Consider the following 26,386-nt stretch of genomic DNA (forward strand, 5'->3'; position numbering starts at 1 on the left):
ACCTTCCCCGTCTCTGACATACTCACATTCATTACAAGTGTTTGGTCTCAGCCCACAATAGTGATGAATGTCTGCAGTCTTGATTTTTTTTTCTCTCTCTCTTCTGCGAACGATCACTCAGTTAAAATAAAAATATTAAATTTCTCAAGGCAACGCAAAGGCGAACTAGCCGGTAATGCTTTAAAATCGCTTGGTTAATTAATAGTTACCTTGAAATACATGATATAAAGGTAAAGGTAGAGAGAAAGACCATATCATGCACATTCAGATTCACTCTTATTTAATCTCAAAAATAAAATAAAATAAAATAAATAATAATAATAATACATAATAATCGGTCTATTTTTTTTTTTTTTTAATCAGAAACAAGACATTGGAATGTGAGTAATAACATTCAGCATGAATGATATTTAATAGTAGACTTATTCAATTCCAAGTGCAGTTCATATTCTTTCACAAAACTATACTCAAAGTTATAAATTATGTAAATTTTACTTAAGTACCTTGGAAATACACAACCAAACCGACAAGTACATTGGTTAACCAAATTTACATTTAAAACTGCTTGTTATAAAATTAATAACACAACGTAATTTCTGCTGACGAAACAGAATGATTGAATTTTCATCCACACATCCACAGCTATACTAGTATTCTACAGTGCAAATCTAACTTCAATGTGCAAAAAATATTTCAGTACAGTTAGAGCCATTCAATAAGTACATGACATTTCTACAACACTTACACAGATTCTCTTTTTTCTTCAGTCCATTTTATGTTTTCCTACTGAGTGCAGGTCCCTACTGGCTAACCTCCCAAAATGTGCACTGTTCACTTATTTCTTCCTCTCTCTTTACTTAGTCAATGCACATAAAAAAATTCGTCTTTGTTGTATGCAGTTTTAACAAAGAAGCTCTTAACCCAACAAAATTATATGGTCACATGCATGAGTGTCACTTTGCCTTACATCAATGTATAATATGTCCCCTGTCTTGATTTCTAATACAGTATGACATACATTAAAGACTGGTTCTTCTCTCCATTTAGACTTTGCTGCCAGGAAACACAATCCTGTAAAAAAAAATGAAAATAAAAATAAATAAATAAATAAATAAATAAATAAATAAAAATAAAAACCATCTTCACCCCATAGTGTATTACCACTTTCTGGAGGGATATGATAGTGGAAACATACATCCAGAGTCTGTTTACAATGCAGTACCAACATACCAAGACATAGGTCACATATAACTCTTCACAAGCTAGAAGCTGCTGCTGTGTACATACACACTTTGGGAGGCAAGAGTGCAGATCACAAGACTGACAATTAGAGGTTAACCATTAAATTTGTTATGTCACTATGTCATGCTGTTGCTCTTTCACACTTTTGAAAATCTGATAGATTTGTTTTTAACCTTTTCAGAATATTTATCTCCCCACACCAATATTGTTCAACACTTTTTATATCAATTATATGCAAAACTTTCTAAGAACAACACACTGTCATAGGACCTTTAGCAACAGTGACTAACATATCAGGCATAACATAACATTTAACAAGTAGTTTCATTCATTAACTTCAACAATACCTAGAACAATAATTCTTCATAAACATCTGACAGACAACCAAACAATTCTCAATCAGAACAAGTATACTTTAGTGAACATTTGAGTAAACTTCTCGCTTATTTATAAATCACACTTTACACAGTCATAAGATTTATTATCATCATGGTTTGTCTTTTATGCAGAAATTATCATTGCTACTTTTCCAACAAAGGACATGACTAGAGTGGAGAGCGGCTCACACCTCACTGGTCTTACATAACTATCATAGAGTATCTTGTTTTGAGCTCATTCATTTCATAAAACAAAGTTACAGCAGCAAGAACTAATTGAATTAGATAATTTTGTAAGCATTGCTTGTCACGATAGATTATAAAGCATTATAAAAAATTAAAAAGTAGCATACCCAAAACATGTCTTTCTTTAATGTATTCAATTTGTAAAGAAAATGCTATTGTTCCTGGCCACTTCCACTATGACTAGACTTATTACGACTGTAACAACTCCCAACACACAAAACTCACAAAGTAGAGTTTATGTGGGTTAGTTTTGATATTTGTATAAGATTTAATTGTATGTTTCTAGAAATAATGAATAGTCTTGTCTTCCCATTTGTGTTTACATGTAACTGCTAAAACTTTACCTACTTTAAAGGGCAGTGCTCTAAAATTATAAAAGTTTTTTTAGTATGTATTTGCAATTTGATACTTCAGTCATAGAGGACATTTTTTCAGTGTTCCTGTCAATGTTATCTCAGTTCTATGGGAGATTTATAACTGAAAAAAAAAAAAAAAGTGGAAAAGCTCTCATACAGTCCCATAACGTTGGAAAATTCCTTGCTCTTAGCAATCATGCCCTTAAAGCCAAGACTCCTTGATGTAGTAGTTATGAAGCAGTCAAAATAATATTGATCAGTTCCATGTCTGAGGAGATACTTTGGCCTGGTCTTACCATATATAACACAAACAAATTATTAAAGAAAATATTCTAGGTAATTTTTTTTCTACTAACTTATGTTCATTACATATATAAATAATTTCAAATATTACATTTTTCATGCACTTTGTTGTATGTATATTTTCACTTGGTCTTGAACTTGGTAGTAAAGTTTTACCACTATGAAGCTCAGATGTAAGTAGTTTTGTTCATTATTACCATCATTGTTTGAAAGGCAAGCTTCATGCTTACATTGGTTAACCTCTGTCATGGTGGCAGCTCACCAAACTACTTTGTGTAATTTCTCCATCATTTTCTTTATTTTCTTAGATCTTGGCACAGGACCTCATCTCATGCTTTGTTCGACATAACAACTGGCACTCTACCTGCCACCTCAAAATTGGACAGTAATGTCTCATGGCTTGGTTCTTCAGAACCCCAGTTCAGTTATTTCTGTTGCTGCCTCTGGACGGGCTTGTTCCTCTGAGATCCCACACTCACGTTTAATTCTTTTGGGACTTGAGGGAGACATCTTCAGGAAGGCCATAACAGAATCTATATTTCTAGGAACACTCACCCAAACTTACTTTCCACACAGGGAAAGTATATGTAGATGAAGGCAACATGATATATTTTATATCCATTAATGTTAATTCATTATGTATGTAGGAGTCACATCTGAGTCAGAATTGTTCCTCTCAATGCTAGCCATCAAAGTAAATAAAAATACAAACTAGTAGAATGATAATAATAATAATGAAAGTGAACAAGATAAAACATCAAAATATAAAAATAGCTTTATTTTAATGTTGTCATCATATGACATTTTGACACTATAAAAGAAAGGAATGATAAACAGCTGCCGCAATTCCAAGACAGCGTTAATAAAATGGTTGGTTAAAACACCTGAACAAAATTTCAAACTGACTGAAGAATACTGTAAATTAAAGATCCCCCACAAAAAAGTAAACTATTTCCACAACCACAACAGATACTTAACTTACATGGTACCTATCTGGTATCACTGAACCTTCAGTTGTGAGAACATTGGCCCACTGAGAACACCAGCAAGCCCCATTCAATGTGGCTTAGAACACTGGTGTTGCATAAAGGATATGTTAGTAGAGTATTCCATGATCTGACAAACACTGGCAATTGTTTGATTACTCTATTCAATTTCACCAAACAAAAATGACAAAATATTTGAAGTACCCTGCAATTCAATACAAATTATACTCAAAATATAAATTAATTTTAGACAGTACCTACTGTCTGACATTCTACTTTTTGCTCTCCTTGGGTCTAAGTTCAAAAAGCTTTTCAACAATACTTGGATCAGCCAATGTAGAGATATCCCCAAAGTCCTTGTCACCAACTGCTATCTTACGCAGCACTCTTCTCATAATTTTACCAGACCTGGTTTTGGGCAGGCCTGGTGCAAGCTGGATAAAGTCTGGTGAGGCAAATGCTCCAATCTTAGATCGAACTGCAAATAAAAAAAATACATGCCACTAAACTGTTACCAATGTTAAAAGAAGCTCAAAATAATTTTACAGCAGTATGAGCTTGTATGACTACAAGAACACAAGAGCATAATATCAGGATAAAACTTTTCTAATTTTCACAATATTTCATAACTGCCACCTAACAAAAGCAAGAAAGAATAAATTATAAATTTCTAGTTTATGTGATACAGATTACAGATGAAAATTTAAGCACATTTTTAGACTACAAAATATAAAATAAAAACTTTAAAACTTTAAGCCTAATTCTAGGCTGACTCTCAGGCTTATTTTCTTAATAACAAACAGTATGTGACATTAAGCAAATCCAAAACCTAATTGCTGTATGATGGTAAATGAGATGGAATTAGAGAGTAAAGTGTAATAAAAAAAAAAAAAAAAAAAAAAAAAAAAAAAAAAAGAATAAAGAGTAAATTTGCACCTTGGAAATACCATACTATCTAAATAAAATGTACATAACATAATATAAAGTTCTCACCTTTATTCTTGAGTTCTGCAACAAGTTTGTCTTCAAAAGTGTTGCCCTCAGTGAGTGTCACAAAGCAGTAGAGGCACTCCCCCTTGATGCTGTGAGGTCGTGCCACTGCAGCTGCCTCTGCCACAGACGGGTGCTCCACCAGTGAGCTCTCCACCTGAGACACATTGATCATGACACAAACATAAAATTAAAAAGGAAAACTTAAAATATGCAAGTATATTTCAGGACTTGTAATATTATGTATGTAAACTGTTTGAAAGCAAGCCAGAGAGAGAGAGAGAGAGAGAGAGAGAGAGAGAGAGAGAGAGAGAGAGCAGAGAGAGAGAGAGAGAGACAGAGAGAGACAGAGAGAGAGAGAGAGAGAGAGAGAGAGAGAGAGAGAGAGAGAGAGAGAGAGAGGAGAAGAGAGAGAGAGAGAGAGAGAGAGAGAGAGAGAGAGAGAGAGAGAGAGAGAGAGAGATAATCGTCCTTTAGGTAGTCAAAGATGTGCAATATGAATAATATCAATATGCATCATCCTTTCTGTACCTTCTCTGCACTTCTGCCAGTAAACTTTATTGAGAAGATCCACTCATATGAAGACCTGTCTTTATAACAACCTCCTACAGGACAAGATTATACATGGTAGAAGAGGTCATTGAGCCAGTGATAGATCAAATCTCAATCCAACTTTGAGGACAACTTCAACTCTTCAGATACAAATATTAAAGTCTGAAGTTTGTGTAATGGTCAAATGCTGAGTATAGTTTACATAACAAGGTATGAAGATATGATATTACCAAGATGTATGTATCATTGGCATATATTCCTTTATTTATTATAGGTATAGACAAAATGTAAAGATTATTCCCCACCATCAGTCTGAACACACCTGTGCTGTAGACAAGAGGTGGCCCTGAGACGTTCAACATATCATCAATCCGCCCAGTCACCCAGATGTAGCCGTCACTGTCCCTTCTTGCACCATGCAGACAATAAAATCAAAATGTCATACTGTGAAAAATGTCTTTGTTGTATGATTAAATATCTACCAGCATCTCCCATGACAAGTTTAAATTAAAGCTCTTGTTTGAAGACATGGCAGACATTCTCAGTAACAGCAAGGACTGTCTAATACATTTGCCTCTCCCACTAGCTTCCTTCCTCTGGTTTAAGTTTCTCTAAATCCTGAACAGACACTCAAGCATCCACTCAGCATGCAGTGATTACAGAAAAGGCAAGATTTGAGGTCATAAAATAAGTAATTTTGTTATGTAACACATAAGTATATTATAAATGAGTCTAAGATAATGGTACCTCATGATATGGAAAATAATAAGTATTCATTTTACTTTGTGTATTGAAGAAAAGCAGAAAAAAGGCCTGCACTGCAACACTGGCTTCATAAAACTTGCTGCACTTTCCTGCCTTGTCATGAGTGATAATTCAGTGCTTGAGCTGTCCATTATTACAGCAAGGCTCTTTTTCAAATATGAAGTGATATTCTCTTGTATACACACATAACATACAGTAGATAAAAGAGAACAAATGCTCTATCATCAGAGTACTACATATTTCAATTAAGCCATACAGTGGGCAATAAATCAAAGTTACATACAGTATGTAGCAGATCATGCATGCATTCCACCAAGTTTATAAAACACAATCTCTGAACATGGGAAGTCACAACAGAAGAGCACTTCTAATAGAAAATATGGCTAAGGCAAAAAAAAAAAAAAAAAAAAAAAAAAAAAAAAAAAAAAAAAAAAAAAAGGATGAAAGTCTATTTGCACTAATACCTTTACAATCCCTTCATCTTCTGTTACTTTTGTTGAATATGAAGCTTGCTCCCTGTACTGATATATACAACCATTTCCCCCCTAAGCAAGGTGATGCCCATCTAGCAGCAGAATAGGCTACTTTCAGAAGAGGCAGCATGGGATGGGCACTCATGTTTAGGTAGTCCAACCCAATACTGAAAATCACTAAGGTCTCCTGATTTATCTAAGCCATATGTATGTTGTAGAATGTATAGAATTTTATTTATATACTTCAGAAAACATCATGACATATATATATATGTACCTTGAGTCCATTACAGTAGCTTTAAGGTAAACAAATTAACATACAAGTTTACAGTAGCTTTAAAGTAAACAAATTAACATACAAGTTAACATATAAAACAGCAGGATAAGGATAACCAGAAGGGACTTCTAATACAGTGGGAAAATATAGCGAGTAGCAGCACAGTAGGAGTAAAAAATGTGACTGAGTCATACACTTCAAGGGAATTCAAGGAAAAAGGAAGGCATAAAATAAAATAAATAAATAAATAAATAAATAAATGAAAAATAAATAAATATATATAAATAAATAAATAAATAAATAAATAAATAAATAATCTATACATAAATAAATACAACAAATATGCCATACTAACCATCCCCCAGTGCAGTAAAATCCAGAGAACTTTTTGAAGTAAGTAGTTTCAAAGCGCTCATGGTTGCCATACACAGTGCGCATGATGCCTGGCCAAGGTCGGCGGAACACTAAATAGCCTTCACCCTCGCCCTTAATCTCTCGGCCCTCCTCGTCCAGCAGAGCAACATCCACACCAAAGAAGGGGAAAACACTGTGCCACCAAAGAGGAAAAACTTTATCAATCTTACCACAGGTAATTAAATTGTCCAAAAATTATAAATATCCCTAAAAAGCTCCATGTGGGTGAAGAATGTAATCACATCACAAAAGGTTTCTAACTATCTTATCAACTGTAATTGATTATTTTCTGATTATCTAATGTATATAATTTGCTTGCTTGATTCACTTACAGCAGATCCTGGCTTGCAGGGTGTGGCCCCGAGGAAGAGGGAGTGATAACATGGCCTCCAGTCTCCGTTTGCCAAAAAGTGTCCACAATGGAGACATTACTGTCACCAACCACACGGTAGTACCACAGCCATGCTTCTGGGTTGATGGGCTCTCCAACACTTCCTAACACTGCCAGGCTTGAGAGGTCATACCTTAGAGGCTGGGAACACATTTAAAATATTAGTATCAAATCTAAAAAGGATTTAGTCAAATTTTGTTTCTGACAGTGTTTGATATGGAGAAAGGTGTCTATCCTCATGACTTCATTCTTTAGGAAAAGTAAGAAAATATTCAAGAAAGTAATGGAAATGGCTGAAGGAAGTCAATTTTTACACAAAGGTGAGGATATGCAGCCTACCCAGGCCTCGCTAGATCCAAGTCCAACAGCAAAACTAACTTATCCTACTACATCATAATAAACCCATCCCTTTTCTGGTATCTGACCTGATTAACTAATTGGACTAGGTGAAGTTAAGCCTCTTAGAGACTGTTACAGCCGAGTGGGTGAAAGAAGTTGTTGTTGAGCAAGCGTATGCTAAATAACATGATCTGTGTTATGAGAGTTAAAGTGAACTAGTATATGAAGCATTGGTAACACTAAGGAAACTAAGTTAATTAAAATAGAGATTAAGGAAACTGAATTCATTATAATAGTTAATCACAGTAGTGAAGATGTGTGAGAGGAACTAGCTGTGGAGAGCTTAGCTGCAGAGAGGTAGTGAGGGTTGTGTTTATGTGGTAAAGTTGATGACATGGTGTGTAGGGTAGATAAGACACAGAGGGATCTCCATAAAGGAATGAGTCACCTGGGAACTATTGCTGACCTAAGGGTAAGATAGCCAGGCGTGAGGCACCGAGGGCCAGCAGGAACGAAGCCCGGAGGGACTGATCCCTTTGTACTGCCACTGAGTTAGGGTGTGACTACTCCAGGAAAGATCGGACCACTACAATACAGACACAGGTGTTGCTTGGTGACAGGCCTCCTTAAGACCCCAAACACGTGAGTTCCACATGTGTATTATGAGGGGTTGATTGCCCTAATTAGCATAATCCATGATTAGTGATGCATTATGTTGATACGGTATTTAATGGTTAGTAGTGCTACACATGTCTTATGTTTATTATGTATGTCTTCAGGTATGACCAAATGCAATAAATGATTTGTGTCATCATGTGGGTCTAAAATCCTTTAGCTGCCTTCGGGCAGCTACAGAGACCATGGAGATCATCACCACCTATGTATTCACAACTGCTCTCCACTGATCATTACTGTGTGAAATTACTCTTTTTTGCTCCATTGGCATCCATCATGAATAGGATGGATGACGTACAGTATGAAGAGTGTTAGAGGCAATAAAGAAGAATCTAGAGCATGGTAGAGTGAGTGCACATGACAAAGATGAATGGAGAGCAATTTTTAATCCATGAATAGTGACATAGCTTTATGGGGCTCCATCAGAAGTTCTGCCTGTGGTATGAAGTGCTGACCAGACCAGATACAAAGAAAGACAATGCAAAATTGGTAAACCAGCTATGATGTCTTGCTCTGATGCAAAGGTTGCTAATTAAGGTGTGCAACTGACCCTTGTGTAGTATGGGCACTGAGGATCAGTTCTTTATTCCCTTAAAGGCTTGCAGGATGAGATACAATGGAATACTTCTGAAAGTGATTGTGAAAGAAGATGTATGTATGCAGATGACTCATCACAGCAACACCCCTCTACAGGGTGTGTCTAGTATATAGATAGTTGGATATGTACTCACTTTTTCACAGGTTCATCTCCAAACTTCATGAGAGCTCTTATAGCTGTGGGGGCTGTATAAAACTTGCTCACTTTGTACTTCTCAATGATCTCCCAGAATCGGCCAGTGTGAGGATACGTAGGCACACCCTCAAACTTAAGTACAGAGGCATCAATGCATAAGTTGCAAAAGAATTCTAATTAGTCCCTTTGTTTAGCAAATTATTAGAATTCTACAGTAAACTTCCTTCAGAAAGAATGAAGTATATAATACAGGAATGCTACATGAAGATATATTCCAAAATCTCTCTGAATGATGTATAGAGCAATACAAGTAATATGTACATAATATCCACATCCACAATATAGTGAACACCTTGAAATATGCAATCAAGTTTAAAAGTTTCAAAACCTGTGGAATGGCTTAACAAGCTTACCAGGACAGACGTAGCTCCATTCAACAAGGGACCATATGTGACATAAGAGTGGCCTGTGATCCAGCCAATGTCTGCAGTGCAAAAGTAGACATCTCCCTGGTGGTAGTCAAAGGAGTATTTGAAGGTAGTGGCGGTGTAGAGCATGTAGCCCCCAATGGTGTGCTGCACTCCCTTGGGCTTGCCTGTGCTGCCACTGGATATAAATAAGGCTTTCTTAAGCTACATGCATTAAATTATAGTGTAACGAAATAATACTTGTTAATATGATTATTTTACCACAGTATATAAGAAAAACTTGAAACTAGTCACCTCAATATCTCATAAAGAGAGAGAGAGAGAGAGAGAGAGAGAGAGAGAGAGAGAGAGAGAGAGAGAGAGAGAGAGAGAGAGAGAGAGAGAGAGAGAGAGAGAGAGAGAGAGAGAGAGAGAGAGAGAGAGAGAGAGAGAGAGAGAGAGAGAGAGAGAGAGAGAGAGAGAGAGAGAGAGAGAGAGAGAGAGAGAGAGAGAGAGAGAGAGAGAGAGAGAGAGAGAGAATATCTAAATGCTAATCCTGTATCAAGCTGACATCCCATTAAAGGGTGCATGTTATATAAAATGCCATGCCTTATCTCACTGATGGAATTAAAGTACAAAGGAAAGGCTCTGTAGTTCTCCAGGTCTGTCTATTTTGGTCTTGTTTTACAAATAAGAAACACGAAGGCAATATTTTTCCAATCACATAAGCAAAATATAAAGCCTATAATAAAAAATCTAACTCTAAATAATGAGCCAAGACTAACCTGGTGTAGAGCATGAAGAGTGGGTCCTCTGTATCCATCCAGACAGGGTCACACTCGCTGCTTGCTGCCGACACTGCCTCATGCCACCACACGTCCACCAAGGGGTCCCAGTTCACCTATGGAACAATTTTTCATGAAGCTACAAATCAAGCCAAATGAAAGCGTGTCAAAATATATTATCATGTGATGTTTAGAATAGTATAAGATGAATACTGTAGTTTTATCCTGGATAAATTTTCACTCAAGGGCTCTCAAATATCCTCATTATATCATATGACAAGAATCTGGTAATATGATGGAATTAAAACATTTGAAAAATTACTTGAAATAAGTAAATGGATAAATAAATAAAAAGTGCAGATATCCTGACTTGTGCATAAAATTTTAAATAAGGAATTTCCTAAAAATGTTGATTTTGTCATGTACCTCCTAAATATGAAAATATAATTAATTTTCAAAACTATATCTTTATTTATAGGTCTAAAATTTATTAACTGATATTATCACCCTATCAAATGAACATCACAGGTATGTGATAGTTTTTGGCAACCAGTCTACAGATTATTTGGTTACCTTTTACATTTAGGAGGTACAGCCTTCTATACAAATATGCATACATAATATAACTAAGATATTATATAATGTGCAATGGTGGAAATTGATGTGCAAGAACCAAGGAATGTAAGGGAGAAGACAGGGAAGAGGGAGGGAAAAAGGTCATCACTGAGACCACCCCACAACTCCGGCTGGGCATCATACCACTACCTTAAAGTTGCCCTGCAGGTCCACGCCATCATGTTATCGTGGAACGGAGGAGGAAGGGCCGGCACAGGAGAGGCAAGCAGTGAGGGGGACATGGAGAGGAGAGTTCATTGAAAGCAGTAATACGGCTGTACAACACACATGTAATACAGACTCACTCTTGACAGGCCACAATGGTCTGGAGCAAAAATCAAAGAAACTGCTATACTACGCAAAGGAGGGAGATATTGTAACAGGCAGTTGCAGAGGTGACTCACTAAGATGAGCTTCATATGCTGCATGTCACTGGTACCACAGCATGCAGCTATGTCTTTCAAACTAAGATTAATATAAACTGTAAATGCTTCCACACAGACCAAATTTGTTATTTAACTTGGGAAGTATAAATAATTTTTCTTTTGCATAAGAATGTGTCAGACATGCATTCATCCAAATATTCACAGGTAAAGACAAGTAATACAAATTTCTAATAAGCATCAATGAAAAAATTTGCATATAGAGATGCATTTCAAATTCAAGCTACTGGTGAAGCCAACACAGGAGCCCCTCAAGACTGTCTCTCACCACAGTATACTATAGAGGTTGTTGCAAGAGTATCTGAAGAAACACTAGACAAAGATCTCATGTTTATAAAAATAGGCAGTTATTAACATGGAACAACAAGTACATTTTTTTTTTCCTAGTGAAGTGCAGCAAAACAAGAGAAAGGGGTCTACAAAACATATCATAAATCACAGTACTGCAGTATGATTGTCACTATGTTGCCTTTATACTTCACTGCCTAATACACTGTTCTCAGCAGAGATGTGTTAACTGTTCTTTAGTACAGCACTAAATGTATTTTCACTAATGCAGGTGTAAGTAATATAACTTTGACCTCAAAACTAAAAAGAAATTTGTACAATATTAATTTTGTCTTTGATAAGGAAAACATTTATTGCAAAGTCCTGAGGATAGAAGTATACTAACAATGAGAAACAGCCAATGATATCAATAGTATTCTCTGTATATTGTAAAGTGCAGACTTCTAAGAGTTAGTGGGTGGTAGGTACCAAATCATTCAGGATTCATGCATCAAGAGAGTGGTAACTGGTGGTGGTAGAGGGAGTGATATGCCTGATGTTTGGGACTGAGATGAGGGTGATGTTTTACCATTTGCTCCTCTTTCCTGTGCTCCAGACCAAGATCTTTGGGAACATCAATCTTACCAATTTTTTTTCATCACCTTTAAGACTGCTAGTGGTAAAGTATTGGCAAATTTGTGAAACAATTAAACAGACTTAATAGGTACTGTATACACAAGCCATGTACTGCTTGAATGTTGGTGTGTACAAATGCACAAACAATGGTGTTATATTTGTACTGTCTCATCTATTAGGCATACTACTTCACTAGTCCATAATCATTCTATTATTCAATGATAAGACTACATATATATAATCTACAAATAAAATGAATTACCTATTCCAGAGTGTCATCTCTTGCACTGTCACTTCCATTACACTTCCTTTGTTTTCACCAATATTTACTTTTATACTTTAATAAATGCAACTTGCTTTTGTCATCCATTCACAATTGAGCAGCCTCCTATTTCCTCTCACTACCATACAATTCTCATCCCATGGTCTCTAATTCCATCTTGTGCATCTTATCAATAGATATTAAACAATGTACATAAGTAATACATATCTACTATGCCAGGCTGACCATCTCCCTTAAAATGGATTAGCTAGGACAAAGGTATCACACCTTGGTTTTCTTGTAAGAATAAAATTCCAGGTTGCTCCTAGTTCCCTGGTTTTGTTCCTCCCTTAACTGCCTCTTACAACATTTGGAAGATATAAATGCAATTATATTTCCAACCTGATCACAGGGTGTAGTACAAGACCATGCCTTATTCAACAGATGTTAAGATACATACTGTATGTAACATTTAAGTGAATATTTTAGACATGGCCTGTTTACCATTCTTGTACATGAGGCACACTGGCCTTTCTCAGTTGAGAGATGGACATGTTATCCCCCATACTACCATAATAATGGTACGTGGAGAAACTCCTTTAATGAAATATGCTTAGTAAATATATTTGAAAGCATATTTCTTGAGCTTATATGAGTAATCTTGAAGCAGAGGTGACAAAAATTCCCTTGAGACTTGACAATCATGTAAAAAAAATAAATAACTGGGAGAGTTAATTGCACTTCACTCATCTATCTGTACTCCCCTAATTCCTCAATCAGTTTTAACACAAGCTGTTTCCAGTACACACACCACACAGCACAACAAGATGAGGGGGAGGGAACACACACCTTGTCATCAAGAGTGGGTCTTTTTGGCCACGTTGCCATTAGCTGCTGTGCCATTGGAAGCAGGCTGGGGAGCTGTAACTTTGTTCATGTGTTGCACCACCAGGTTCATCTTCACCTTCAAGTCCTTGGCACTGCACAGCTTGAGTGCTACATAGAAGATAATATGTATGAAAAATGGAACAAATATGGAGAGAGAGAGAGAGAGAGAGAGAGAGAGAGAGAGAGACGAGAGAGAGAGAGAGAGAGAGAGAGAGAGAGAGAGAGAGAGAGAGAGAGAGAGAGGAGAGAGAGAGAGAGGAGAGAGACGAGAGAGAGAGGAGAGAGAGAGAGAGAGAGAGAGAGAGGAGAGAGAGAGAGAGAGAGAGAGAGAGAGAGAGAGTCTAAGGAATTTTTAGTTCCCAACTCTTATTAAACAGTAGTGGGTTGAAATCATAAAACACAATAAATACATAATAAAAAAATATTAAAAAAAATATTGACAATGATCTTAGTTGTGGTTTGAGCATAATGCTCATGACATCACTGAACTGCTACTAAATACTACATAAAAAATAAATGAAAAAAAGTAGATTAAATAATAATAAAACATAATAGAAAAACAATAAAATTTCTTATTTGTCACATAACAATTACATTACTTTGTATAATAAAATCAATGAATATTTTATGCAGAAGAGTCTGGTTATAAGGCTGTCAGTTATGCAAGTAACACCAGAAACTATCAGAGTTAACAGTAGCATAAGATCTGTTGCGTGAAAACTAACCATCATCAGCAATCTCTTTGAGGGCAATGAGCTTGGGTCCTCTCCACACAGCATCAGCAGTAATGAGCACAGAGGCTTGAGCATCCATCATGCGGTCAGCCAAACTGTCAGCAGAGTATCCACCAAACTAAAAACAAATAACATTAATTGTAACAAATCTTAGTATAAAAAATCAATAAAAAAGTACTGCATTTTCCAATAGCAACAGAATAAAAGAACATAAGGGGAATCTACAAGAAGCCAGTAGGGCTACACATGGCAATCTTTATATAATACGAGTATATAACCTACTTATGTCAACTTATCATCACTGTCCATAAATATGCCTAATTTATTCTTACAGCTTCTTATAAACTGTGCACTCATAAACTGTTAACTGACTACTTCAGTTATCTATTATCCTATTTGAGTTAATTGTTAATGCTTTCTTTTTCCTTCCAAATCTAGCTTTATGTTGGGTTTTCTTTTTCACTAAGAAGCCTCCTTTTTCTGTCAATCAGTGGAAAGTCCTCAGGGCACAGCTTGTGCCCTATAACTAAAGGCTCTCCAGCATTGATGTATTGATTAACAGTACAAAGAGGAAGGAACCTTGATCAAGCGCTCTCAACATGCTTCAATCCACCCACACCTCTCTCCTCTTGACAGCACATTTATCGTATCTATCCTCCCTTCCATCTATTCACCTATCCTTTTCCTCCCTCTTCTCTACATAGCTTCTCAATATACCTACGTAACCCCATTCACCTTATCAAAGTACATAATCTCTCAACCTTTCATGAATCAACCCTCACCCACATGGCCTATCTATCTATCCTCCCTTCCATTTATTTACCTATCCCTTCCTTCCCTCATCTCACCATAGCCTCTCACTTTACCTGCATAACCCCACTCACCTTATAAAAGTACACCATTCTCTCACCTTCCCATGAGTCGACCCTTACCCACCCATACCTAATGACCCATTTCCACCTCAACCACTCCATCATGACTTCTCATCCCCACCTATCCAATTACTTCACTCCAGTTAATTTCCTACACTACATCCTTGTCCTGGCAGCCCCACCATGACCTATGATTATTTACATCTGCAACAAATTACCAATCCATATCAGCAGCATTAATTAAATGTTTGTGTACAGTGTGTGTGTGTGTGTGTGTGTGTGTGTGTGTTCCCTGGATGCAAAAGTGGCTGTGTCATTTCAAGGTTAGAGGTCAAATGAAGAACAAATGAAGGTCAGAGAGAGAGAGAGAGAGAGAGAGAGAGACAGAGAGAGAGAGAGAGAGGAGAGAGAGAGAGGAGACGAGAGAGAGAGGAGAGAGAGAGAGAGAGAGAGACGAGAGAGAGAGAGAGAGAGAATTGATTACGCTCAGGAGAAAGAGAGGTGCTGGCGTCGATCCATACTGGCCCTCACCTGCCTGCCCCGCCCATCACACCCTGCCTTCCTTCTCTGCCCCGCCCATCACACCTTGCCTATCTTTCCGCGCCGCCCCACCGCACCCTGCCTACCTACTCTACCCGGCCCATCACACACTAGCTATCTTACTCGCGCTGCACATCATCCGCCTCCTCCCGTTCCGCTTACATAATCCTATCTCCTTTTCCCGCCCACCCACACCCTGTCTCTCTTTCTTTCCTCCGCCCACCAAAATGTACCTCCCTCGCTCGCTCACCACCGTTTGTCACCCAGCCTACCACATTCCCTCCCGTTCCTTCGTGCTCTCTCTCTCTTACAAACACACCCACCCACTCACCACGATGGAGTGCACGGCCCCTATCCTGGCCACGGCAAGCATGGCCACCACCAGCTGCTTCACCATGGGCATGTAGATGGCCACTCGGTCCCCCTTGGCCACACCCTTCGCCTTCAACACGTTGGCCACACGACACACATCCTTCAGCAGCTCCCCGTAGGTCACCACTTCGGCATCGGCAGGGTCGTTTCCCCTCCCTAAGGACAACGACATGGTGTAAGGGTGGAGTGAAATGAGGGAGAATGGGTATGGGAGTAAGGGAGGGGTGGGTAGGAGCAGGGTGGACCAAAAAGGAGCGGGAAGCGAGAGGCAGTGTGTGTGTGTGTGTGTGTGTGTGTGTGGAGGGTGGGGAGTATATGGAGGGGGAGGAGGGTCGGGGAAGCACGTGGCTGAACTTTGAAGAGGACAGCAGCCACTTTCTCGCTGGTTTGTTACCTCTCCCCCCTCACACCCTATTTCCGTGCGCAGTAGACCAAGAGGTGGGCAGCTATATAGCATGACTCCTGCGTGCTCTGACTGCATCCAACACCGGCATCTCAAGCACCGACGTGCGTCACATCCTGTTCGAACTGCATCATATCTTCCAAGCATTTCTGCGCCGCATCTCCACTACTTTCAAAAACCCATATTTGGAGTTACAAGGATTTTAAGGGTGTTTGTGTTTCTAGTGACAAATTGCCCAGATTTCTACATTATTGACAGAAGAAACTCCTGGCTAATAATCTTTGTGGCCTTCGAAAGTAATCATGAGTAAAACGTTTCAGAATACGAGCCCAGCAGGAGTGTACTATAATCTGCCCCCGGAAAGCCCAGAGAGGTGACTACTACTCGTATATTCAAGCCAGCTGTATTCAGAGCGCTCCTTGGCTTGTCGCGTGTCATCATTCGTTGTCTCATAAATAACCAGAAGTATTGCAACATAATATTTGGCAACAGAAACTGCAATCGTTGCATGTCTGAGCTGAGTCCATTGTGCACGTACAGTATATATCTGAGTAAACATATTATCTGACATGCAAACCCAACCTAACACACTTCCAACCAAGGAATCTTTACTATTTTCATGTAGGCAGACACCCACCAACTAATGGACATATCTCCAGGACAGACAGACTTACACGACACAGACACGCTAAATTACCTAAGATATCTGAGACAATCCATGTATCTCAGACCACGCGACCCATGCCAAGTCGTAGCCGCCTCGTCCCAGCCTACCTTCATTTAGCCCCACCCTGCTCTATCAGCTCTAACACACAGTAGATGCAGAGATAAGCCTATACGCCAGTTTTACAGTCCTCCACAGTGGATATTCTAGAGGACCAAACTAAACCGCTCTCCAAATTCGTCTGTCTTTTTTTTTCTATACGGCAACGAATACTCTATGTAAAGTAACTAATACTTTTATTATTATTATTATTATTATTATTATTATTATTATTAGTAGTAGTAGTAGTAGTAGTAGTAGTAGTAGTAGTAGTAGTAGTAGTAGTAATACAAAATTTGATTTTGAAAAGAAACCATCTGACTTATATATCACCTTTGGGACACATACAAATTCCTTTTAAAGTTACCATGAAACTGTCCCCTGTCTAATCTACTATCTATCGCCAGATTCACCTCCTCAGGCACTGGAGATTATAAAGAGGGACGCAAGAATCCTAGCAACCCCATCCTCCAATATCAGGTCATCTGAGGATATTAAATTCCTGGAGGAAGGCGGTGGTGGTGATGAGGATTCCCGCGGCTCATTCCCACTTGGAAGCGAATGTGGAGGAAGGCAAGAAAAGTGGTGCGGAATAGAAAATAATCTTCAACATTGCTTGTCATCTATTATATTCCAATCCTACATACACGTACACCACTTTCTTATAAGATGTTCAAAACTACGTAATTTCCACGAGTTCTTATTTATTCATTTATTATATCTATTTATTTATTTTATTTATTTATTTATTTTCTGCCTATCAGACATTCCTGCCACGCGTCACGGTGCCCTTGTGAAGTGAATCGATCCTTTGTTTTAAAATTTTCACTGTAAAGGAAACAAACTACTGAGTGCGTAGATCGAGACTAGAAAGAAAAAAAATCAATAACGAGAACTGACCGCAATATTTCTTAATAGTATATCATGAGCCACTAATTGATTGATTTGCTTTCAGTAGTCTTTACTTATACAATAACCATGGATATCTATACGAGTGATACATTCTGCAAGCATTAAACCATCCTCTAGCATGTGCACGATCACTGCTACTCACTCAGTTGTACAATACCTCTCATTCATGCCGGTTCCGTCACCGGCCCGCTCCCTCTCCTTTCATCTTCCTTCCCTCCTTCCTGTACCCCACGCGCCACTCGCAAACAATCTTTCATAATGACGAGAGAGAGAGAGAGAGAGGAGAGAGACTGAGGAGAGAGAGAGAGAGAGAGAGAGAGAGAGAGAGAGAGAGAGAGAGGGGTGGATGGCCTAGGTAGGTTAAGTGTGGGCACCCCCGCCAGTAGCCATGATGTGTTGTGTGCGGGGAGAAGTAAAGAAGAGGGGGGAGGAGGGAGGGGGAGGACTAAGGAAAGAATGCGTGCTCCACGGTGGCTTGGAGGTCCTCTTCATACGCTCATCCTGCAACATTTCCTCGCTTTCTTGACTAAATCCAGATTGTGACACGTTCTGACAAAACAAGTCTCTCTCTCTCTCTCCTCTCTCTCTCTTCTCTCTCTCTCTCTCTCTCTCTCTCTCTCTGGCGGTGGTCTTGGGGAACCATAGAGGGGGTCGGATATGATGACTGATAACGCAGGTGTTTGTGGTCCGATAAACTGAATGTAATAATTCCCTTGATGGTAGTGATGAAAGTGAGTGTAGTGGTGATGGTGATAGCAAGTATGGCGACGCCCCAACTGATAGCGCACACAAATAATATGATATACGTAATAAACAATGTGGTAAGTACGTGCTCTCTCCCACGCAATGCCGCGACTTTTGCCTCCTGACTAGTACGTCACTGGCCACCACAACACGGGCCAGGGGAAGAGGAAGGGGAGAAAAAGGTTAACACAACACACACACACACACATCCGTCTCTACTGCAGCATCCAGCAGGCCTCTGGTGGTTGGGGGCCAAACCTAAAATAAACGCAGGCATACGTCAAACATATCGTGACGGTGATGATGTTAATGGCAATGGTGTTAAAATTATTATTATTACTGTGGTTTTGTTGTTGTTGTTGTTGTTGGTAGTAGTAGTAGTAGTAGTAGTAGTAGTAGTAGTAGTAGTAGTAGTAGTAGTAGTAGTAGTAGTAGTAGTAGTAGTAGTAGTAGTTGTTGTTGTTTGTTATAAAAAGATAATGATGATAATGGCAATGATGACGATGACGATAATGCTTATAAAGGTTGCTGAATGTAAAACACAACTGGCAACAGAAAACAAACAAGATAACTCCCAAGAAACACAATGTTGGACAAGGTTACAAGGCTTACCACATAAAAACCAGCTTAGGAACTTAGGTGCGTCACAATGACTGCGATAAGATGATGATGATGATAAAATAATAATAATAATAATAATAATAATAATAATAATAATAATAATAATAATAATAATACCTAAAATAACCTACAATAATATAAACCAAAGGACAGGTTAGGTTAACTGAGAAAACTCAAATTATAACCTAACCTAACATACAATACAAGGCGGCAATATTGACGGATTAAATTAGCTAAGAAAGGCTTACTAAAACTAACCTAACCTACAATAACAGAGGCCAGGTTAGATTAGCTTAAACTAACTTACACTAACTCAACACACCTAACCTCAAATAACCTACAATACAAAATAAGGGCAATATTGATGCATTAGATTAAATACAAAAAAATAAAAAAAACTAACAAACTCACTTAAGATAACCTACTATAACAGAGAAGAAGGGGAACAATCTGGCACGTGAGGCTGTTGAGTGCGTGACGTCACAGGGGTCGGTTGGTTGGGAAGGAAGGAAGGGTGGCAACGGGTGACTCCTCCACGACCACACCGCGGCTTACTCTCACCTTGTCTATCTTATCTCATGAGACCGATGCTCCGTCCCTGTTTACCAGCCTGTTCACTCATCGCCTGCCATAAAGACGAGAGTACAATGCCATGACTTCTACTTGTATCTTTTCATTGGTTCTATACACACATATAAATGCAAGACATTCTACTAATCTTGTTTTTTTTATGTTCTTCATTACTATTGTCCACTCAACAACAGCAATAGCGATAACAATAACAAGAAAAAGCAGCAGCAGTGACCTTTTCCCTTCTCTAACACCACTGTTGTCCTTTTACATAGTGTAGTGACCGCTGCGTGACCCAGAAAACAAAGGTCATTGGTCACCTTTAGGATGGCCAGTGTTGTATAAAAATGCTAGGTAGTATAGCGGACCCTCCTGAGTTGATCGGCTTAGGTTTTAGTTTTACAGTGTTTGCAACTTTGTATGCATGTTCCCCCCGCCCTCTCTCTCGTCTCTCTCTCTCTCTCTCTCTCTGGCGGTACCTAAGTTAACGGTAAGAAACAGGGAAGTTCACATTTGACTCCTTCAGGATTCTGTGTTCTCAAAACAACTTTTTTTTTTTCACTGTGTACACTTTCAAAATAATTTCTTTTCCTCGTTTTTTTTTTTTTATAGTAAGTTCCCTAGATTATCTTCTGCTGCCACAACTACCTATCAAGAATGCTCGAACAATGCAACAACAACAGTTACTCGATAGACAGTAGAAGTAGCAATAGTAGAAACAGTGTAACACTGCCTAACTGCCTTGAGTCGCCAGTGAAGATTGCTCCTAAGAAGGTCACGGGCTCCGTTCTCTCATGTCAAGACAAAAACTCGGCACTTTATCATATCCAGAAAGGTTTGTTGCTACACTACTTCCATTGCCGACGCGTGGGGCAAGGGAAGAGAGGGATGGGGAGGGAGAGTCATGACGTTAACCCCTTATCAAGTTATTCACACATTCCTCTAATGTACTCTCTCTCTCTCTCCTCTCTCTCTCTCTCTCTCTCTCTCTCTCCTCTCTCTCTCTCTCTCTCTCATAGTGGTTGTAGTGGGTGGTAGTAAAAACACTGGCAAACAGCAGGACAAACAAACATACCTGTCAAAACAATCTACCACACCACCTCCATGCACCCGGCGTCTCATCTCATCCCAAGCCACTAATCTCTCTCTCTCTCTCTCTCTCTCTCTCTCCCTCTCTCTCTCTCGCTCTCTCTCTCTCTCTCTCTCTCTCCGCTCGCCTCACCTGCCATTAACTCTCCATTCTCACAAACTCCTTTCACCGTTCTCGAACACGTGCAAAAACAAAGGCCATCCTGCACGTCCCTAATAAAGGAAAAAAGGTCCTCAATCTTCTGGTCACCCTTCACTTGTAAACACTGACCTGGGAGCGAGACAGCCAGCGGTCTGAAGACAAGCGGATGTGTAAGCTTGGATGGCGCTGTGTTATGTTGGTTTAAGCCAATGGTTCCTAAACTGAGGGCCATGGCCATGTAGTAGAATGTAGAGGGCCATAATCTGAGGATATTTACATATAAAAGCAAAGGAGTTTAGCGGGTAGGCAGCCAGTGGAGGGAACTTACAGGTTCAGTTCATATGGCTAGACTATGTAGACAAATTGCTTTTCGACATCTACCATTTTCATCAAATTATTCTTGTGAGGCTGCATTCTTTCAATTACTCCACATTAAAACGAAGTATCGCAACAGACGAAGTGAAGCAAGACCTACGATGTGCTTTAAGTGAAACAAAACCATGAATCAAGAAGCTTGATGATAATTAATCTGCAACATCACCCATCACACTGAGTGGAATGGGGATACAAGTGAAAGAAACATGAACCTGGCATGAATATTAAGAAGTAGATATTTTGGGAGGAGATGGGTGTGGCCACTGAAGGCCATAGTTGTGGCACTTGATTAAGACTCCCTATGATAACACTTCATTTCAGAATTATAGTCATCAGCTCTGTCAGATTCAAAGATCAGATCATATGGTGAAGGATTAATACATTCTTAAACCAGTTTTTTTTTTTTTTTTTTTTTGCTTGTTTATTATTGAAACATTGTTCTCAAAAGTTTCTCAAAGTATGGACATTTTTTTTTAGTATATTACATTATTTCTTTAGTACCATTTCAATAATTATATGAGATTCAGCAAAGCCAAACTACATTTTTTTTATCAATACTTAACAAAAGAAAAAAAAAAAATAGCAAATGGAATCAATAAAGTTACAGGATTTGCTAGAGTGGTTTTTATATGGACCTAATGAATGTAGGACTGTCGACAGTCACTGTAGTCATGGATGATGCTTGGCGGTGAGCCATGGACAAGGATCATGTATGAAAAATCGGTAACGACCAGAAAAGTCTGAGAACCACTGGTTTAAGCAGTTAGTGGACGGACGATGTGTTAAGAAAGTACGTACACAACACGCAGTGCCTACCATCTAATTCTAAGCTGATGTTACAAACTGTTAGTGGGAATTCTATGCATAGTTTATAGGGTCATGTTAATGGGAAAGATTTGTCTGGATAATGGTAAGTAGATTTCATGCTTATATAATTATGTGCATTTGCCATTGTGAACAGTCAAGGACGATCTCACCGTGGGAGAAATGTTATCACTCCGGATCAAAAGTACCTATGAGTGTTGTTGGTTTAAGGTTTGGGAGAGAGCAACGTCTGAAAATACAAATAGGAAACAAGCAAATAGATAAATAAAAATCGCCTCACGAAAAATTGAAAGGGAAATCAAATTCAGGTGAATTAAAATACTGAGAAATAAAATAGATAAGGTTTCAGGAAAATTCTGAAATTACAGGATAAGAGAGAGAGAGAGAGAGAGAGAGAGAGAGAGAGAGAGAGAGAGAGAGAGAGAGAGAGAGAGAGAGAGAGAGAGAGAGAGAGAGAGAGAGAGAGAGAAAGGTGGGGGGAGGGGGGCTTAGCAGGCAGTGTAACAAGATTATCACAAAATAAGCACGATAAGATATTATACACAAATACACTCAAATTACCAAGGAAATTCCAACACATCACAAAAGTAATCAAGGAACCTGACAGCATAACTCGAGCCTTTCCTCCTCAGTGCTCACCCATCCCAACCGCCACCCCCACTCTCGCACATTTTTCTCCCCACCGACACTCCTTCCCTCCATCCCTCAGCGGGCCGCAGATTGGTGCTAGTTGCGGCCTGATTGCTTCATTCAATCCGCCATGACGCCTTTCAATCTAGGTCCTTAATCCCCCTCCCCTCTTACCCGCCTCCCCACACTAACTGATTGTGACCAGGGAGTGAACTGAATTACAAGGACAATGCCTGCACACTTTCTAGTTTTCCTGCTCTACTTAGTTCTTTATTTTTCTTCCTTTCTTTCTTTATTCATTTATTTATTATTATTTTTATTTATTTCTTATTTTTTTGTTATATATATATATATATATATATATATATATATATATATATATATATATATATATATATATATATATATATATATATATATATATATATATATATATATATATATATATATATATATATATATATATATATATATATATATATATATATATATATATATATATATATATATATATATATATATATATATATATATATATACGAGTATATATATATTTATTTTTATTTTTTTTAAGAGGTGGTAAAATATATTCTGTAACTCCTTTGCGTTCCTAATCACTTGTGCGTATATCAAGGTTAATAATCGAGAATTAGTGTGAAAGGAAGGAAAGTAACCGCAGGGAAAGTACTGATGGGCATTCAACAAACGTCTCAGTCACTGACATATGAGTGCATGCTTAAAGTTCTACATGGGATGGGATACAAATTAGGCACAACAGCACACATACGTACTACTTTTAGTGCAAACGTGACTTGGGTGAACGATATGACGAACTATAAGCTACATATTGAACACTTTAACATGACTATTTGCTAACCCGTTCATAACTTTATAGTGAACAATATAACATTCCTTTTAGATGCATATTAAATAACCCCCTCATAATTTCACAGTGAGAAATATAACATGACAATTCGCAACAAACTTGACAGCTCCTTGAAAAATGTTAGTGTCATCTGATCCAGACTTGTCCTAGAGCTCTCCCCTGGTTCAGATCTCTCGTGTCTTCCCTATCACAGAAATTAAGTCTGAGTGTGTGAAATGTATATGTTACAGTCAATACCTGAATCCAGACAATTTGTAAAGTGACTTATTTTTTCAGGCAATTTGTGAACTGCCTGGTTAGGTTAGGTTAGGTTAGGTTAGGTTAGGTTAGGTTAGGTTAGGTTAGGTTATAACCTAACCTAACCTAACCTAACCTAACCTAACCTAACCAGGCAGTTCACAAATTGCCTGAAAAAATAAGTCACTTTACAAATTGTCTGGATTCAGGTATTGACTGTAACATATATACTACTTGCTCCCTCACGGACTCGAGACGCTCTCAGATACATTAGCTCATTGCGATACCAACCATTTTTACATGGCAGTGGCTAAAGCTTGGTATGTGTGTGTGTGTGTGTGTGTGTGTGTGTGTGTTTTGGCAGTTTATCATTCATATAATTACTCTCATGACTAAATCATCGTTACCTATTCATCTCCATCACTTCACATACAGTCAATCAATATATACGCAAGTAGCCTGGGACACCAAAATTTTATCAGATACGCTTAATGAATATGGTTATTGAGGTTAGGTCTTATCATTTATTGACATGACTCATTTGAAAAAGAGAGAGAGAGAGAGAGAGAGAGAGAGAGAGAGAGAGAGAGAGAGAGAGAGAGAGAGAGAGAGAGAGAGAGAGAGAGAGAGAGAGAGAGAGAGAGAGAGCTGTCAATATATTTAGTTTCTTTGATATATACAATTATGAGTCAATGCAAAAGTGCAAAATTACTCATACCAAATGTCAGACTGTTAACTAAGTTGCATAAAGTTCAAGTCATTTTACCTCCACACAAGCATTTGCCCAACAAACCTGCCCACGGTTGTGTCCACGCATGAAAAGACGGGTTTTCCTGGTTGCCATTAAACGGTTTCGTATATGTTACTAGTTACACATGGCTCACGTTGTCTTACCTTTTATTTCATTTATCCGATCTGTTTCTAAAGCAAAATAAATTGTCATTACTAGTGTAAACTTTGGCCCTGCATTATGGTCCACAAAGCTCTCCACGCCAAATGTTTGTTGTTCATTTCGCCGGGACATTTAGGCTTATTGTATTGTGGGGATGACGCAAGACAGGAGAATTACCACAAAATCAACATTAGCGATATTAAAAAGTCAATATTCAGCATCTACCCAATCCTATTAGAACAATTAATAAAAATACATACAATTAAACAAATAAATTGATTTACTGATAACATGAACATCTTCCTCACAAGCTTTCCTACTCACTGAATCATCTTTGATGTTCCCACGGTGTAAGCATTTAAGTGTATATGATAGGAAATTCCAACAAAATAGAATGCCAAATAATCACGAAGGCAAATATTGACTTTACATGGTTCATTTATCCAAGACGTGCCGCCCTGCACCTGGACCTCAGCAGACCATTGCAGGTGTATAAATGTTTAGCTAAAGCAGACTTTTATTCATAATCTTACTAGAGAATATCGACCGTGTACAGTACGGTTCTTAAGTCATTCATACAAATCCACCAATTGTTGTGAAGTGGAGGAAACGTCTCCTCGTATTGCATTGTATATATATATATATATATATATATATATATATATATATATATATATATATATATATATATATATATATATAAAACCACAAACAGTTAATTTGACATTAGCTTCAATTTCTGAATATGAAGGAAAGTTAAGGGTTGCCGCCTAAACTAACAGCGGTGTACTGTGCGGGACCTGATAGGCCTCGCACAATAAACAATCTATTTTGGCTGCCACACAAGGGTTACAGGGGGTTACAGAGGAATCACGGTGAGCAGCCCCGGCCTAGCACAGCCTGCACACTGCCTGATCTCAGCGGCAGAGGGGAGTAGTGCTTTCTCTCGTCAGAACCCCGCCATTGATTTCCCAGACTCACCAGTAGAAAGCGACCTGGTCCCCCTTGCCGGCCAGGACATGACGATCCAGACAGTTGTAGCAGATGTTGGTCTTGGCGCCTTCCAACCAGCGCACAAATATTTTTCCCTTCGTTGTGTCAAAATTGTAGTCGAGGAACTTGCCCTTCACCTTCTCCTCGAAATGGAACTCCTTGCTTATCTCCCCCCAAAATGCTTCGGGATCCTTGAGGGATTTGGCGTGCATCTGTTTGTACTGCTCCATGGAGGAGCAGTGAGATATTTTGGATACTTTGGAGGCAGGATTGAACATGTTGGCCGTTTCCATCGGCATTGTGGCGAACACTATACACCCGTCCCGGCTGCCGAACACCAACTGACGCTTCTGCCAGGCGCCAG

General features: G+C 38.6%; 1 pseudogene; it reads right to left on the reverse strand.

The window, feature by feature from the left end:
* Positions 1-254: 254 nt before the first annotated feature.
* On the reverse strand, positions 255-26,386 carry LOC135100741 (acetyl-coenzyme A synthetase, cytoplasmic-like; annotated as a pseudogene).

The sequence above is a fragment of the Scylla paramamosain genome, chromosome 5, assembly GCF_035594125.1.
Source record: "Scylla paramamosain isolate STU-SP2022 chromosome 5, ASM3559412v1, whole genome shotgun sequence".
Classification (NCBI taxonomy): Eukaryota; Metazoa; Arthropoda; class Malacostraca; order Decapoda; family Portunidae; genus Scylla; species Scylla paramamosain.